General features: G+C 49.7%; 1 protein-coding gene across 1 annotated transcript in view; it reads left to right on the top strand.

Moving 5' to 3' along the window:
- The window catches only part of IGDCC3 (immunoglobulin superfamily DCC subclass member 3), a 106,721-nt gene that overhangs the window by 48,875 nt on the left and 43,897 nt on the right, over positions 1 to 13,949 (top strand). The window lies entirely within an intron of this gene.

Here is a 13,949-nt window from a genome sequence, read left to right as displayed (position 1 = left end):
GTGGGTGATGGCTTGCGAAGGCTCCGGAGCTGACGTGCCCCATTGTGCGAGAACACAAAAGCAAGCCGGGCTGGATTTTTCCGCCCTCCCCCGCCCCGACTTCTGCTTTTATTTTCTTTTGGTGCTGTCACCCTCACAGCTAATTCCTGGAGCTCTCTTTATTTATTTATTTCATTTCATGGTGGGAAGGGCTGTGAAGCTGCTGGTGATGTTTTCCATGCGGATGCCTTTGCCTTGGCCCACGCGAGTATGTTACAGACTTTGCTATTTCCCATTTTTTATTCTCCGCCTGAATGTGCACGTGGGGTGTGTGGTCCCGTGTGCATGCACATCCCCACAAAATCTCTTCCTGGACAATTTGGTCACATAAACAAGTTCTTCGGGGTACCGTAGTGGGTCACCTGGGGAACCATTATGTGCCACAGGGGTTTGTTAAGACAGATTGAGTCGCCATCCTGGATATTTCAGGTGTCCCAGCAGTTTTTCAGCTCTCTAGCAGTTTACAATTACACGTTTGTTACTGAGTTTTCGTCTCTTTTGTTAATACCAGAGGGGTGCCTGTTTTGAGGTGCAAGTGTTTTTTCTGATGAAGATGCGCATTTCGGGAGAGAGAGGACTGATTCCTCAGGCTCGGTGCAGGAGCGGCTGAACATCCCTGCGGGGGCCCCCTGAAGATCAGGCTTACGGGGCTTTGGCTCTGATTTCCCCAGTGTGCTGCAAACACTGGGGCAAAGCTCAAGTCTGGAGCTCAAAATCAGGAAAAGTGCCCCCCTGCAGCCCCACTGTTCAGGCACAGCATTTGACCTCTGCCTGCTCTCTAAAACCCACATCGCTTTTGCGGTACTGCTGTTCCTTGATGTTTAGCATCGCTCCAGCCCAGGCAGGTTTCCACACTCAAGTGCACATCCCAAACCCTTAACAAACTTTAATTAAAATGAAATCTCATGATGACATAGCTGAATGTTGTTAACCCTGGCCTCTGGACGGGGAACGTGGGACAGCAAGTGCATAGGTGGGGATGGGGACGGAGGAGTCCCAGGTGAGAACGCCCTCTCCCGCAGGTGCACCCAGCCAGCAAAACCAGGGAGACTTTGCAGAAGAGACACGGTCGCATCCCTCCTCTGTATTGTAGCTGGGTAGTGGCAGGTTGGTATGGCTCTCCCATCACTGACAGCCTCTGAAGGCAAATAGTGATATTTAAATTTGGATTGCATGGCTGCTTAAGTGCCCAGCCTTTCTTCTAGCTCTCCTTCCTTTGGCAGGAGCTGCGGGCGCTGAGCCCTTCTCCAGGCTGAGCGTCAGGTGCTGGGTTTCTTATCAAGTTCTCCTCTTGTCTTTTGTTCATCACACTGAGTTTTGCTGCCAGGGGGGTGTTTGGAACCGCAGGTGCGGAGCGATGGAGGGTGTAGGGACTTGGTGCATCTGCAGAGTGTTTATCTGATGGTTGCCACAAGCCTGCAGGGGAATCTGTGTCCCCTAGTCAGGGGACCACTGCTGGGGGAGTCTGGGAGCCTGCCCACCTTGACCTGCCGCGTTTGTGCTTCTTCATGTGTTTGTGCAGCCTGAAGCTCATTTGGCTAACATATTTGCAAATTCCACAGCAGGAAATAACACAAGCTGTTCCCATCTTTTCTCCCAGCAAATCGATAGAGCCCCTCCTTGTAGCCGTGTGAGCTAGTAGTTATCCCGTCTGGGAGCATCCCTTGGGAATTGCGCTCTTCAAAGGCTTCTGGAGCCTCACTGCCCTCACCTCATGGTACCCAGGGCTTCTCGTCGTATCCTGTTCTCATAAAGGGTACCAGAGGTCTTTGAGAAGAGAGGAGGGATGCTACCTGAGGTTACCGCTGTTTGTCTAATCTATGACAAAAAAGCAAAAGAATATAAATATCTGAAGTATATATCTGGATGTATAGATCTGAAGTATGTATCTGGATGCCTTAGCAAAGTGTTGAAAGCTGAAATTTTATTTTGCTTGACTCGTTTTAAAAATTCCCAATAAAAAGGACTTGGTTATTTCTCCTTGCCAGTAGATGCATAGGCAAAATACTGTATTTGGTTGTGACACAGTATGGAGATTGGATGATGGCAGATCACCGATACATCACTCTCCTGTAGGCACGGTGACTGGCATATATTTCTAACATATAGAAACCTGCTGTTGTAAACCATCATATATGCAGACAACACACCCAGCGAGCGCGGCCTTACCTGGTGTGGCTGTACGTACAACAAACTGCAGAGCCGTGTGATGGCTTTGCAGTAAATCGGTGCATCAACTCTTTCTGTTGGTTTTCTTCCTTGATGTGACACTCTGGGACATTTTAGTGCCGGTGGTGGTCTCACAGGCAGTGTTGTCCCACCAGCCACCACCGCTGCTCGGCATGTGCCGGTAAGGATGCTCTGAGCCGGGAGCAACACAGCAGGGCAGCGGGATCATTGCCTCCCTGACCCACCACTCTTCTCCTGCCACCTCTTTTCAATGAGTCCTCAAAGGTAATGAGTGTAATTTGATATACCGGGCCAAGGGTGAGGTGTCGCTGTGAGTTTGGGAGATAAGCCTCCCCGCTTCTTATCAACAAGAAGCCAGTCCTCCCTGGAGAGCTGTGTTTTCTGGAATGCATCCATGCTCCTCGGGTTTGGTGATTGTCTGGTGATAGCGAGGAAGATAAAGATGGTGAGATTTGTGGTTTGTAACTCTGACATCACTTCCTTCCTCTGTGTGACTGGCCTCCCCCTCCTTCTTAACTGTTCTCCTGTGTCCTCACTTTTGTTTGTCTGTTCGCGTGCTTGGGGACGGGGATGTGTCTCCCAGTCATATTTAGGACCCTGTGCAGTATGTGGGGAGGAGAGAGGGCTTGCTGCGGGTGCAGAGGTGCTTTCGGATGGAGTGGCTGCTTCCTGTGGACCTGGTGTGAAATGTAAGCTCTTACTTTGTTGTGGGAACGGGTCTCTGGAGGGACCCCGGCTTATGGAGGCCAGCCCACGTTACTGCCTGTGCTGTGTCATACATGCACATGCACGCACATACGTGCACGTGTACGCACTCTACTGTGTATATGCTGACAAGCGATGCTGGGGTACAACCCCAAGTACAACCATCCCAGCAGAGGCGCAGGAAAGGACTTAATACTTGCTGGCTCATGCACAGAAATACAATCCCTGTCTCCTCCGAGCTCCCGGAGAGAAATCGGTGAAAACATCAAACCACACGTCCTGTACAGTGGGGCTGATACGCCGGAGCTATGAACTTTCTCTTTGAGGCGGTAATAGTTTGGCTAGCAGCCAGGAGCGGCAGCCGCGAACGGAAAGGGGGACTTCCAGAGATAAGCTATTTTCAGCCAACGGGGCTTCTCGCTGCGAAATAAATAGAAAAAGGACGAGCTCTACGTTTGCGGTCATGTGTCCTGCTTTCGTGGATTTGGCCTATTTTCTGAAGAATGGCTGTAATTCAGCTTGAATTTCCCCTGGATCGCAGCCAGCTAAATAGGAAGCTGTTGCTATTGCCAAGGAGCGAACAGGAATTTCTATATGTAACTCAGCCACAGGGATGAGATGACAGCTAACGGCTTAGCCGCTGCTAGGAGGAAAAGCAGACCTTGGAGGAAGCTGGATTTTCTCAGTATGAGAGTGGCTCAGTCCTCTCTACATCTTCTTTGATATTATCACCTTCAATCTGGATTGGGCAACATCATAACACAGTATCTGTGTGCACCACCAAAGGATGGGAGCAGACGAGCCCTCAGCATTTTGGAAAATCACCTGCATTTGAGTGAAATTCAGAGTTAAAATGGACAGAAAGGAGCTTTAGAGCAGTTCTTTGTAATGCAAACTCCGTGCCCGACTTGCTCTATGTCTGTACTTGGGACCTTTGGCCTCTCCTCTCTCCTCCCCATGTGCACAGGGTGTGATGAATACTTCCCTTGCAATGGTGTGAGGTGGCTCCTCTGCATCAAGTGATGGAAATCCAGCCTTTTGTGATTTTTTTTCTATTTTAATAGCTTCTTTAGTCAATGTGCAAACCATTTCCATCTCTATTTCATTCCTTAATGAAGAAGAGGGGGCAGTTTATCCTGCTCGGCAGAAAGTGGTGAAAGATCGGTGGTGAAAGCCATACTGTTCTGAAGGATTTAAACTTAATTTCTGTTGGACAGAGAGACCGTTGTTCAGGTTCCTCCCTCTCGCAGGCAGGGCAGCCGCCTTTCTCCCGCGCTCTGGCTGCCTCGGGTCTACAGGGAACCTTTACCTTGTGTCTTCGCGCAGCTCTTCCCCTGGCCGGACCCTGTGCTGCTGGGAGGTTTGCAAGTCTGTAATGGTTTGGAGTCTGAGGGGCTCAGCTGAGACTCACGCCTGCCGTCCAGCCCGTGCTGTGTAATGGGACACGGCAGAGAGGCGCGTCTAGGTACCACGGAGTCCGTCGTGTCTGACTGCCCGCTCCTTAACGTAAGCCTGAATCTCTCTTGTGCTGTGCTCCGGCTTTTGCCGAGGGCTGAGATGCTTCGTTTTATGCACCGCAACACCTTGGACCACCAGGTTCGATAAAAAGATGCAGGGCATCACCTTGGAGGCAGTCCCACCTCCTCCGGTCACTCCTCCAGCCGCTGCCCGAGGGGGTGTATCAATTTGGACAGTGGGTACCACAGCACACAGGCAGAATGGGCTGTAGCTCAGTTTTCTATGGACTCGGTGGTCCCAGCCGTGCAGGAGCAGCCTGAAGGCCGTGGCTCGGCAGCACCGAACGCTTGCTGAGCTCCTTTGCCCGGGCAAAACTCCCACCACGGCGGGGCTGACCCCGCTGCAGCAGAAGGGAAAATGAAGAGTGAATACCAGCACTGGTGCTGTTCGCTGTCCGCCCGATAAAAATGGCACCTTGCCCAAGTCTTCTATAAATCACAGGTTCCATTCGGAAAGGAGTTTTCTGTGGTAATTAATGAGCCAGTATAAAGACATTAAATGGGGAATGTGTGGTGATAGAAAGGCTTGTCATTCACTGAGCCATCTTCCCCCATGTGAATAACCACGAGGGAACAAAGGCCAAACTCCTTATAGACTGAAGTGCACTATCTCTGATAGCTGGGAATGAAGTAATTCTCTGAAAATAACAAAGGCACAGTGAAATACATTAGTAAACTAATTACAAGAGAGCTGGTAAAAACAGATGCTGAAAATTTAAAGCTATTATTGGAATGATTGCTAGCAGAAAAATGGGGGCTGACAACAAAAAATTAAAAAATGCATCTCATTTAAAATTCATTAGCCTGTAAATCAGGACAGCTCCCTGTCTGAAAGCGGGGCTGATGGCATTTCTGTGGGCAGCCGTGATGAAAAGCTTCCTTTCCTTCACCTTTCTGGATTCCACCATCGCGTCTGGAGATGCCGAAACGAAGCGTGCCCTCGTTGGCAAGCACAAAAAACCAGGGGTGGCTGCTGGCTTTGCAGACTGGGAGGTCTGAGCAGGAATGTTTCTACCTAGAGCTGTTGCAAGGGCTGCAGCGGGACGGGATAAGGCCTCTTGCTCGGACGGCTTGCTGCCTCTCCGAGCTGATAAAAAGCAGGATTGCTTATCCGCGTTCGGTGTCGGAAGCAGTTGGCTGTGAATAAAGTGGTCCAGGGCCAAAACCGACTGCGCGGCGGCTTCCTCTTGTACCATCTCCATCAATATTTGGGAGAGGGATGGAAAACATTGTTATTGTGCAACAAATCAAAATGGTAACTATGTAATTTGTCTTAATTGTGTGTGTTGGAGTAGGAGCTCCGGATGGAAATCTGGCAGGAGAGACCTGCCTGCTGCCAGCGCGCTGCACGCTTTGCTTTGCCCTCGCCGAGCCAGCCTCTGCCAGAGACTTGCTGGACAGCTTGCCCTTCAGTTTCTCATGATTTCAGGGGTCTGCAGGAGCACTTGAGTATGGCAATTCATAGGTATTTTGCAAAGACCAAAGGCGTGCGTCAGAAGAAAGCCTGGGAGATGGCGAGGTCCTGAAGAAGCCGTTGCCTGAAGCGGAGTGAGCTGTGGATGCAACAGGAGGGAGCATCCTGTGATGCTGGAGGGGAGCCCTGCTTTGGGTTGATGGAACCTTGTGTGATGCTGGGGTTTCATAAGAAGTCACCCCGCAGAAGCACAGGAGCCCTTCGTGGTGACTTGCGCCACTGAGCAGGTGTGACAGCGGCCAGTGTTGCCGGGCCAGGATCACCCTTGGTAGGGAAGCACTGTAATGATGACAGATGACCTCCTCTTGCACTGCAGAATCGCTGGCCCCCATGTGCAGTTCGCCCAAGCAAATTAAGAGTTGTTTATGACATTTAATACTCTCCCTTCCCTCCGGCAGCAGGGCGGCAGGACCACGGGTTTGGCTTCACAAATGGTCGCCTCAGGATACACTAAACGCTGTCATGAGCCAGAGAGCAATTTCGTCTTGAAAAATTACTGCAATAGCGCTCCCTGATAAAGGTCTCTCCTAGCGATGCCTCCCTCTTCGCCAGAAACTTCTTCTCTCCCTGAAACCAATTTGAAAGCGCTAAAGGGGCTGTTTATTAGTCTATTCCCCTGCAAAACAAGAGGGTGCTGGAAGACGAATAATCCCCTTGGGCTGTCTGCTGTGCTGCTCTGCGTAGCAGGTAACGTGATGGGGTGCTGCCGTGTGCTCTGAACACGGAGGGAAGTGAGAAATTTGGTCTGTGGGATTGCTGAGATGTGTCTTTTGAAGTGATTTATAAGGAGCAGCGTTGCCTTGCGGGTAGAGTGTGCCATTGGTACTCAAGGGATGATGTTGAATTGTGACCATGGGTGTCACTTTGCGTCCTCTGTGCCTGTCTCCCCTTCTCTGTAAAGTGACCGATATGTTTATAGGAAAGGTTTGAGGATGCTCAGACAGTCCTGATTGCTTGCTGGGCTTTGGAGAGGGCATTTATGCTGATGCACTGGGACTCGCTGCTCCTTATTTCCAGGCTGGGATGATTTCTGGCTGCAGCTGCGTTGCAGGAGGTCGTGGGTCTGAGCAGGCAGCATTTGGGCAGTGCTGTTGCACAGTGAAAGACCAGCTGCTTTTGGGGGTTTCTCCGGGCACAGGCAGCTCCCCTGGTGCTCTCTATCCTCCCAAGTCAAGACAGCGAGAGTGGTGGGGTGTCGGATGTTGGGGATGCTCCTTGGCACGCTGTACCGGGACAGTGCGGGCACAGTCTCTCTCTGGAGCGATAGCACTTTGTGAGCTTTATAGAAATTGTGAGGTACTTCAGTATAAAATAGCCCTTGGGGTGTATGGCCCCTGTTTATTTCCATCCATGGTGCAGAGACTGCATTTAGCCAGACAAAATTCTTTCACACTCATGGGAGAGTACCCCTGCATCAACAACTGATGGTGTTGTAGTTATTTTTCCAATAACCAAGCTATAATCGATACCGTAAATCTCCTAAACATTCTTTAGGACTGGGAGACGGGCTTGGAGGCACGTGTAATTGTGCGGGAGAGGTTGGGGTGTGCTGGTGACGGGGAGTGTGTTCAAGGGAGCCTCAGGAAGAGGAGCGGAGCTGCAGCACAAGTGTTTGAAGGTTTTCCAGGTGCCACAATGAAGTCCTTGCAGGGACAACCCATCCTCCTCCTCCCAGCCCTGGTCCTTTGCTCGTGCAGGGAGGGCAGAGCAACCAGGGACCCCTGAGCACGTTCCCCTGCCCCCTGGTCTGTGAGCAGCGGAGATGTGTTCATTATCTTTGGAGGATATTTATCATCCCTACGCAGAAGCAGCCCCCGTAGGGCTCTGTGCTTTTTTTTCACTTGCTTCTCAAAGCACCACAACAAACAGTAAATCACAAGTCCACCGGTGCTGCTCGTTGCGGTGCAGCGGGGAGGTGACCTGAGCTGGGTTTGGCCCACAGTCATTTCATGTGTTATGCAAAAAATTGAGAAGCCGCAGTGCCAGGTCAGGCAGCAATTTGCCTCCTGGTGGACTTAAGTCACAAAGCGGTAGGGGTTTTTCCCCCCCTCCCCTTGTAAAATATCTGTTGCATGTTCCCTCCCGTGGGCAGCTGCTATGTCCCACTGCGAGGCATTAGCTCGGTTGTCTCCCTTTCATCCCCATCCCAGGGGCTTAGGGCAGGGGGAAGAAAAAACAGGCCAGGTGGAGACTTTGTTCCTCAACCAGAGAAGTCCGTCTGAGGGGGCGTCTTCTCAGCCTCGTTTACATTATTTCACTCAGCTTTGATTGAGTGTGATACCAACGGAGACATGAGGATGCAAAATACAGAGGGTGGAGAGCCTGGACCATCGTCCCTCCCTGCTCTGAGCAGTCGTACCAGCTCCAGGGGGAGAAACTACAGCCAAAGCAAAAGAGAAATAGGCGTTTGTTTGCAAATATTGCAAATAAAAAGTGTGCAGGACTGACCCTCTTTCCCTCTACGCCTGCCCAGCACAGAGCAAAACGGGGCTTCCTCCCTCTCTCATCTCGCCACGGATTTTGGTTCCTCTTCAATGAGCTGCATTCCTCCAAAATGTCTTCCTTGCTTCAAACTCTCCTGACTCTCGCAGACCATTTTCTTTTGAGATCTGAGGCTCAACGCGGACAATAGAGATTTGGGATTTTCACCCCTCTGATTAGTAGGCAGAGGCAGAGGGGATTTTCCTCTGTGCTGGGAGAGACACGGCTGGTCTTTAATATTTCCCTCCCTTTCCAAAGGCGAGAGAAAGGCGATTTTTCTTCCCTTTAGATGTGAGCGAAGGCCCCCGCTCCTGCTACTCCTGGAGAATTAAATAGATAAATGGGCGGCGCTGTTGTTCACGCTTCACTATGCACAAAGCAACTTGCATTCAAAATTGGGCTCATGGCAGTTCAGCAACAACCTCGCACAATAGCATCATTAGACACGCAGGGCCGGCTCGCAGGCGCGGAGGCTGCTCTGCAGCTGGAGTAGCCACCGGGCTGTTGTGATGTGGGCTTTTTTTTATCTTTATAAAAATGCATCTTAAAAAAAAAGTATATATAGGGAAAGAAGATGCAGTGTCTTTTTCTTAAAGACTTGGGAAAGCATCCCTGTTTGAAAGCAGGGGGAAGAGAGGAGAGGATGGGATTTGTGGTGTCTGTACGCCCCCCATCTTTTGTGCTGGCTCTTCCTTGCAGGGAAATCCTCCATTTCCAGAGTATGGAGGGAAACAAATAGGACACCTGTATCTGCTAAGCCTTCACCTGACTCCTTCATGAAAATATTCCCCAACATGTTGATGACTTAATGGTGAAGGCTCCATTCATAGAATCATAGAATTGTCAGGGTTGGAAGGGACCTTATCAAATCATAGAATTGTCAGGGTTGGAAGGGACCTTAGAGATCACCTAGTTCCAACCCCCCTGCCATGGGCAGGGACAACTCCCACTAGATCAGGTTGCTCAGAGCCCCGTCCAACGTGGCCTTGAAAACTTCCAGGAATGGAGCTTCCACCACCTCTCTGGGCAACCAGTTCCAGTGTCTCCCCACCCTCATGGTGGAGAACTTCTTCCTAACATCCACTCTGAATCGATCCATCTCTAGTTTTAATCCATTCTCTCTAGTCCTACCATTACCCGACATCCTAAAAAGTCCCTCACCAGCTTTCTCGTAGGCCCCCTTAAGATACTGGTAGGCCACTATAAGGTCTCCTCGGAGCCTTCTTTTCTCCAAACTGAACAACCCCAACTCCCTCAGTCTGTCTTCATAGGAGAGGTACTCCAGCCCTCTGATCATCCTCATGGCCCTTCTCTGGACACGTTCCAGCACATCCGTATCTTTCTTGTAGTAGGTCGCTTAAGCCAGGAGGGAATGGAAAAGGATGTAATCCTTCTGCTTGCCGTGGGGTAGGGAAAGTGTTTGGGAAGGAGTTGCAGTGCCAAGGAAGATGGGGGATTAATAAATCTCACGGATACTGAGGGCTGGTTCTGCTGGAGCTGTCAGCCTGATTTGAGAGTGGTTTAGCTTGGGTCTTAATTTGCATGGTGGCTGTTGTGTTTTAAAAATGACCCTGACTTCTGCTGACCTGAGGGGAAATTCAATTTTATTAGTAAGTTGAAAAATTCAGTATGAAAATGAGCAGCTGTTGCCAGCATCAGGATGGAGCCACTCTTGGAAGGGATCGGCTCTGCCCATGGCTTGTTCTTTCACACTGGGTGAATCTTTTGCCTCCCAGGCTTCACCTTCATCAGTTGTAATGGAGCTAACGAAGCTTGCCCTCCTTGGCAGGAGTGTCTGGGAGCCCAGGTACTGGAGGCATGTCCCATTAAACTCTTGTTCCTTGTACTTTGTTAACTTTGAGGCATTTTAACCGCATACCTGCATTGGAAGAGGTCTGAATTTAAGAGGTGGGTGGCAGCAATGTGGAGAAAGGGCCTTTGCTTACGGGCTGTTGTTTGTGAACTGCCTGGCGTCAGTGGTGGTGAGGATGCTCAGCTCCTCCCCAGCATCCTCTTGTGTCAGAGCCAACCTGGGTATCTCTTTCCCCATAAGTAATTTAAAAGCAAAAAGCCACGTGATTGCAGAACTAGCTTGGCTTTCCAAATGCTCTCCTAACACCAGGCTCGGCACAAAACCTTTCAAGTCTTCTCCCTCCCCTTGTGTCTACAGTTGATAATAATGTTTGCGTTTTAATGATTCTAACAGGCCTGGGATTTGCTTTGACATAACAAGTTAATGTTTTCTTTTTCTATATCAAATCTAGGTCAATCTCCAGCTTAGCACTAATGCTGTACTGAGCAAAAAAGGATTGGCCACTAATGGTTTCAATTTAGTTTTTCATGGAGTAAAGAAAATTTCACTCGATACCTATTTTCATTTTTATTCCATTGGCCTTTCCACAGGGCCTGTTAGGATGGAGAGCGTGTTTGCACTTCGATTAGGGGAGACACGACAGACTCGTTTGATAGAACAAATCCTCTGTGAATATGGATGAGGATAAGAGCTGCTGCTCACCTGTGGTGTGTCTGTAGGACATGCCTTCAGGGACTGCATCCCAGAGAGGGTTAGGTGGTGGGGATCCCAAGCACGGGTTTCTCTTTAAGGAAGAGCCTCAGCTGTCGTCTAACCTCATCTTAGTTGAGGTCCTCTGTGATACAACATGGGGGAAGAAGAGATAAAGAGTAACTCCTCTTATGTGTCAGTGTGGCTGTAGACAACTCAATCTGAATCTAGACTTGACCAACATCTTTGAGAGAAGGCGCACCCATGCCTGAGGTATGGGAGGGCTGCTCGGACCATTCCCTGTCTGCTGTTAGCCCATTTTATTTTGTTTTTCCCTGCCCTGTGCTGGTCTATGTGTACCATGGCCAAAATCCAGGTGTGATGATAGTAGAAGCTCTGAGACACCGTGGCTTGGAGCATTAATATGGAGCAATGAGTGTGTGTGCGTGATTTGGGTCTGATTTTGTGGCTTGATGACTACCCTGTGCTCACTGCGTGTGTGTGGACGGTACTGTGCTACACATGGAGATGGCAGAGGGAAGTTAAATGGGAACAGGATGACACTCACCCTCTCTGGTGACAGTACAAAGGGGCCTGGAGCAGGACCAGTCCCTCCGTTGGCACGTGGATGCCGCACTGCTGGACGACAGAGACCGCAGGCAGAAGGATTAGAGGGTGCCTTCCCTTTTAGGAGCTGGCGGGTGAATATTGTGATTGCATGTATTTATTTTTAAAATGATTATGGCCATTAGCATAGAAATGAGATGCAGCTCCCTGGCTGCTGGCCAACCCCACCGGGGCTGGTGCGCAGCTCTTCTCTGTGGCGGCTGAAACAATAGCACCCGGCTGATAACGGGGGTCCTGGGGTCTGCTGCTGAAAGACAAGTGACAAATAGGAGCAAGCGCTCCTCTGTGTGAGTTTCTTACAGTCAGTTGGGACGTACATACAAATCTCATGTGGGTCAGCAGAGGTTTAGCCCCTCCGAGCGATGCCCTGTAAAGCAGTTGCGCTCCTGTCCCTCTCCTCTCCTTACACCCAGTGATTTATTTCCAGGCTGGAAACAACATCCCAGGTAATCACTCGCGTTCAAGTTTTGTTGCTGTTTTACAGGAGATGCTACAAAAGCTTTCGTCTCTGCAACTGTAAATAAACTCGTAAACCTGTGTTAAAAATAGCATTTTGTAGCTCAGTGCATGAATTTTTAATGCATCTTCTGCAAACCAGCTGGTCTTGGCAAGGGTCACAGTGTTTCCTAGGCATTTAACATAAAACTGTGCTTCAAAGCCACATTATAGGGTCATTGAAGAGTAATATTTTACTTAACATCCTCATAACTGAATTATTTATAACTTCCCATGTTTTATTCATGATAAATATTAATACTAGTGTCTTTAAGAGTAGAGGTTATTGCTGCAGTTTTACCTATAAGAGGTGATATTATTGAAATAAAGGAACGGCAATGAATTCTGTAGCCAGCAGAGTGAAATCTGTGCCGGGGCTGTTCTCATTCACACCTCCCTCTTCTTATCAACCCTGTCAGCCACCGAAAAACCTCAGCGCTGAGCATCTGTACGTCTGAAAGGAATTTTCCTGCAGGCATATGAATCTGCTGTTTTTTTTCTTTTTTTCTTTTCTTTTTTTTTTTTTTTTTTTCCCTTTATTAACAAGCTTTGTATCGTTCTCATTAATTCTTGGATTCGTTTCTTGGTGAGAGTTCATGAGCTTTGGTTGCAAGATGCTCACCCTGGCCTGGACCTCCAAATGGCTGCCTTGAAATATTCTGCAGGCTCCTTCGAGCTCTCCTGCTGCGGGCACCCCCGGGCCTCCCATTTTTTGAAGCAACCCCTGCCACCTTGGAATGGGGATTGTCTGGTGTCGGAGACTTCCCCCCAGCAGCCTTTGGGCGCCTTCCCACATGGCTGAGTGCTCTGGGCCATCAGCAGTCTCATTTCATGGCTAAATGTGTATGAATTGGGTAAATTGCCATTCTGCCATTGCGCTCCATCTCTTACCAGAGAGGATATTTGCATTCCCTTTTTCATCTTGGGAAAAGGAAGTGTATTTTTGCATCATCTTTCACCTTGTGCTGGTGTGCTCCCCTCTGGCTGGAGCATTGCACAGCTGCCTCCTGGTCCTGCTCCCCATCGGTGCATCCCGATGTGGCGCTGGCCGCCCATCCCACCCTCGCGGCTGCAAAACCTTCCCAACCCTACGGATGTGCGGAGCCCGGGCTTTGCCCCCTGTTACTCCGTCAGCTTAACAAATCTGCAGTCAGCGGGTTGAGAGCGGTGGTTGCGGGAGCAGTGCGGGTTAATGCAACACATATTTAATGTATGATTGCTAATGGCCATCTCCCATCTGCCTGAGCCCAACTGGAGTTTGCAGATGAATGATTAAGCTGCCCTGACACATAGGCAGCTTGTTCCTTAGCAGAGGTACATTCATTACACTTGGCGCATGTAAAAGGGGATGAGGCTTTCTCGCTGGGGAGAGGGGGATTATGGGGCTGGGGTGGCAGAGCAGGGGGCTCTCTTGGAGTTTATTTTGTATGATAATGTGAGAGATCTTCCTGCGGATGCGGCACTATAAATGAATCATGAGCTAAATAACCACTGGGATGTTTATTAGCTTCGAATATGTTTATTGCAGAGTCAACAGGCAGCACCTTCCAATTAATTAATAGTAATAATTACTGTATTATTTATGTAGCTCTAACAGCATGCCAGAGTCTTTCCGCACAATGGTTACAGCTGTGGCTGTGCTGAAACAGGCTGGTCTGTATCCATCCTGCGTGGGCACGCTGAGGTTTGTCCTTTGCTGTCGGGTGGTCCCAACCCCAAAGTCCTGGGTTTGCCGAGCTGCTGAGCTCTTGGCAGCTGCTCGTTCTGTCGACCGAAGCCTGTTGCTCCACAGCATGAGGATGTGACCGTTCCTTCTGTGGTGCTGGAAGGCAGAGTATGCAATGAGCTGGAGCGTGTGCCAGGCAGACATGGAAATCAAGGGCTGTAAGTTTTACTATGGTATCTGGGAGCTCTTTTG

Source organism: Chroicocephalus ridibundus, chromosome 9 (assembly GCF_963924245.1).
Source record: "Chroicocephalus ridibundus chromosome 9, bChrRid1.1, whole genome shotgun sequence".
Classification (NCBI taxonomy): Eukaryota; Metazoa; Chordata; class Aves; order Charadriiformes; family Laridae; genus Chroicocephalus; species Chroicocephalus ridibundus.
Note: the sequence above shows the minus strand (reverse complement) of the source record. Positions and strands in the feature narration are given on the sequence as shown.